General features: G+C 39.4%; 1 pseudogene; it reads left to right on the top strand.

The window, feature by feature from the left end:
* Positions 1–4,276: 4,276 nt before the first annotated feature.
* LOC115508008 lies at positions 4,277–4,408 on the top strand (annotated as a pseudogene).
* Positions 4,409–4,749: the final 341 nt, after the last annotated feature.

The raw sequence follows: 4,749 nt of genomic DNA, 5'->3' as shown, positions 1-4,749 counted from the left end.
AGCGGGTCTGTGATTGGTTTCCTTGTGACAGCCTTTGACTAACTTGTTGACCACTTAACCCCTAGTTAACTGGCTTGTCTCTTTCAGAGGATGTTTCTGTGTCTTTTGAAACTCTTTTCAGTGCCTATTAATTTGCAGACAGGTAGTGTTACCGGCCTCAATATTTACCCTGTGTGAAGTTCCCGGTTCACGCAGAAATATATATGATAATACGGAAAGTGGGGAGTAAAAGTACACAGATTTTGAAGATTTGTGACGTTAGACTAGTCGTTTAACCTCTTTAGTCTCAGTTTCCTCGCCTGTAAAATAGGGCGTAACAGCAGTAACAAACACAGAGAGTGAGTGAGAGGATAAAATAAATTAATGCAAGTAGAAGAAGTCATGTGGCACATTTCTTGGCACATAGAAATCACGCGATAAGTGTTGCTTGTTATTATTACCAAGCTACCCAAATATCTGTTGCCTAGATACAAACAACATGATTGGTCCTCTTGCCCACAATGTACCTCAGTTATTTCTGCAGGTTCTCAAAGAAGGATTTCTCATGTGTAATCACAACCAAGTCTGACTGTCTGGAAGCTCTGTTCACTGCATAGTATCCACCTTGATCTTGCTTTCTTGTTCTGTTTCCTACTCGTTTACGTCCACTGCTGGAAAAGCCTCCTGGAGAAATTCGCTGATGACAGTACCTCCCGTGGTCATGTCTATGTCCGTGTCAAGCATTGTCATCTGAGGAGACGCCCATAGAATGAAATCTACAAGGTGCCCATGTATTCCTGGCTTCTATGCTGGGTACTCTGTGAAGGGAAATCAACCCTGAGATACATTTTTTATTAAGTTGTTTTATTTTAATTCCGGTGTAAACGTACACAGTTGTATTAGTTGCAAGAGTACAATATAGTGATTCAACACTTCCATACATCACTCGCTGCTCATCACAGCAAGTGCCCTCCTTAATCCCATCGCCTATTTCACCCATCCCCCACCTCCCCTCTAGTAACCATCAGTTTGTCCTCTATGGTCAAGAGTGTGTTTTTTGGTTTGCCTCTCTGTCTCTCTTTTCCCCCCTTTTCTTGTTTGTTTTGTTTCTTAAATTCCACATATCAGTGAAATCATATGGTATTTCTCTTTCTCTGACTCATTTAGCTTAGCCTTACACTCTCCAGCTCCATTCATGTCATTGCAAATGGCAAGATTTCATTCTTTTTGATCGCTTATTAATATTCCATTGTATTTTTATACCACCTCTTCCTTATCCATTCATCAGCTGATAGACATGGGCTATTTTCATGATTTGGTTATTGCAGATAATACTGCTATAAATATCAGGGCGCATATACCCCTTTGAGTTAGTCTTTTTGTATTCTTTAGGTAAATACCCAGTGGCGCGATGACTGGATCACGGGGTAGTTCTATTTTTAACTTTTTGAGGAACCTCCCTACTGTTTTCCAGAGTAGCTGAACCAGTTTGCATTCCCGCCAACAGTGCGAGAGGGTTCCCCTTTCTCTGCATCCTCACCAACACCTGTTGTTGCTTGTGTTGTTGATTTTAGCCATTCTGACATGGGTGAGGTGATACCTCATTGTAGTTTTGATTTGTGTTTCCCTGATGATGAGTGATGTGGAACATCTTTTCATGTGTCTATTGGCCATCTGGATATCTTCTTTGGAGAAATTTCTGTTCATGTCTTCTGCCCATTTTTTCATTGGATTATTTGGTTTAAGGGTATTGAGTTGTATCAGTTCTTTATATATTTTGGATACTAACCCTTTCTCAGATATGTCATTTGCAAATATCTTCTATTTAGTAGGTTACCTTTTAGTTTTGTTGATTGTTTCCTTCACTGTGCAGAAGCTTTTCATTATTTTTTAATTTTATAAAAATGTTTAATTTATTTTGAGAGAGAGAGAGAGCAGGGGAGGGGCAGGGAGAGAGAGATTGGTGAGATCACGACCTGAGCTGAAATCAAGAGTCAGACGCTTAACTGACTGAGCACCCGGGAAACCCAGAAGCCTTTTATTTTTATATAGACCCAATAGTTTATTTTTGCTTTTATTTCCCTTACCTCAAGAGACAGATCTGGAAAAATGTTGCTATGGCCAATATCAGAGAAATTACTGCCTGTCTTCGAAGAGAAGGATTTTTATGGTTTCAGGTCTCACATTTAGGTCTTTAACTCATTTTGAATTTATTTTTGTGAATGATGTAAGAAACCGGTCCAGTTTCATTCTTTTGCATGTAGCTGCCCAGTGTTCTCAACGCCATTTGTTTAAGAGACTGAGATAGAGTTTTGACCTGGTCCCTGGAGGACCTCTACTTGTGCCCAGATTCCCACAAGTCACCTCTTGAGTTGTTACTTGATAGCAATAATTTATATTTATTGCTTAGGCTGGCATAAGTATCTGGATGTCACATGCTCTTTTTTAAATGTTTATTTATTTTTGAGAGAGATAGAGTGCAGGGGAAGTGCAGAGTGAGAAGGAGACAGAGCATCTGAAGTAGGCTGTGCACTGACAGCAGAGAGCCCATTGTGGGGCTCAAACTCAGGAACCGTGAGATCATAACCTGAGCCAAAGTTGGACGATTAATGGACTGAGCCACCCAGGTGCCCCTAAATGTTGTCTTTTTAAATGTACTAAAGCAGGTCAGCAAAGTTTGGTCTCCCTGCTGAGCTTCTTGTGCATATCTTATAGATATGATCCATTGGAAGAAAGGTTCTATTTCACTATTTATCGTAGTGAAGGGATGGAACAAGAATGAGGAATATTTTGCTTGGGAGGACTCCTATCTCTCTGGGAGGATTTGCTAACTGAAGATCTGCGTATGGCCAAAGTGTATCTGTTCGACACACATAGATGGTAGGTAGGAATTAACCTTGACTGCTGTCTGCTTCCAGCCCTAGAAGTTATGTTGCCATGAGCTGGTATTCGGGCCTTCCAGCTGACTTGTACTAATCTGCTATATTACAAATGAGAGAGACGTTCCCCTGCTGCTCACTGTGCCTCGCTAGCTACTGACCCAGCATTGCCTATGAGACTCTGGCAGATGGACACATAGAGATGCCGGAGAAACTCATTCTAGATGACTAATAAGCAGGGAGAACTTTTTAGGCCCACAAAGAAGCAGGTAGTATAATTGCTTCACGTTTAAGGGGAAACTAGCAGCTTGAAGTAGGGGGAATAACACTGAACATTCGGTACAGAATCAAAACACGTTTAGTGGAGAAAAGGTGAAACACACTGAGGCAAATTCTAGATTAGAATTGAAAAGATATCAGAAAAGTATAAATAAAGATTTCTTGGATAAATGCTTGCTTTCTGAAATGCAACATTCAGTTAGCATCAGATTAAAAGAATGAATATAGTGAATCTAGAAGATCAGCTGAAAGAGGTATTTTACAATAGAGAGCAAAAGTGTAAAAATGTTGGGGCACGTGGGTGGCTCGGTCGGTTAAGTGTTAGACTTTGTCTGAGGTTGTGATCTCATGTTTCGTGAGTTTGAGCCCCGCATGGGGCTCTCTGCTGTCAGCACAGAGCCTGCTTCAGATCCTCTGCCCCCCTCTCTCTCTGCCTGTCCCCCACTGGTTCTCTCTCCCTCAAAATAAATAAATAAACTTAAAAAAAATTCTTTTAAGTATAAAAATGTCAATACAGGAATAATGAGTAAAGAAAAGATAAATAGTAGAGCCAGATAGTCTAATAGATACAAGTGATAGAGAGAAGGAAGAACTAACAGAGGAAGAACCTTAGAAGAAAAGTATCCCCATGCTGAATAAAAACTTGAATGTTCCGGGGCACCTGGGTGCCACAGTTGGTTAAGCGTCGGACTTGGGCTCAGGTCATGATCTCAAAGTTCCGTGGTTTTGAGCCCCATGTCAGGCTCTGTGCTGACTGCTCAGAGCCTGGAGCCTGCTTCCGATTCTATGTCTCCCTCTCTCTCGGCCCCTCTCCCACTCCCACTCTGTCTCTCTCTCTCTCTCTCTCTCTCTCTCTCTCAAAAATAAATAAACATTAAAAAAATAAAGACAAAACTTGAGTTTTCAGCTCAAAAGAATACAGTAAGAGCCAGCAGTGTGAAAGAAAAACAACAAACGCTTAGCCATATACCAGTGAGATTTCTGAACTTCAAAAATAAATGCACTTAAAAAGTAATGAATAAATTATGAGGTACTTCAAACTTGCAGAAAATGGCAGAAGTGAATGTAACCTGTGTACCCACCATCTATATTGGCCAGATGTTAATGCTTTGCTATACATTACAAATATTTGTTAAACTAGCTTTGTGCAGTGGCAATATCGTAGCCAATGAGGTTTATCTGAGGCGCGATTCTTGCTAATTGCAAACTTTTCCCAAATATTTGTTAAACTCACATATAAATTTCATATAAATTTCATCTACATAAATATATAAAGATCTAATTCACTCTTCTTAACTATAAGCAACTGTGTGGACAACATTTATGTCACTGTCTCCCTGTAGGAGATTTAAAACCATTAAATGTTAATTTCTGAAGTTAATGTGTAAATTTAATGCAATTAATATTGGATCCCAACAGATTTATTTTGGGAAATTTATGAAATGATCTTAAATTTTTATGATTATATGTGCTCCAAAATAACCAATAAAAATAAAAAGAGAAGTGAAAACTATTTCCTTAATACATGTAAGAACATGATATAGAGTCTCTATAATGAAATCAATAGGTTTTGGTAAAGAAACAGAAAAACCTATCACTAGAACATACTAAG

This window comes from Lynx canadensis, chromosome X (assembly GCF_007474595.2).
Source record: "Lynx canadensis isolate LIC74 chromosome X, mLynCan4.pri.v2, whole genome shotgun sequence".
Taxonomy (NCBI): Eukaryota; Metazoa; Chordata; class Mammalia; order Carnivora; family Felidae; genus Lynx; species Lynx canadensis.
Note: the sequence above shows the minus strand (reverse complement) of the source record. Positions and strands in the feature narration are given on the sequence as shown.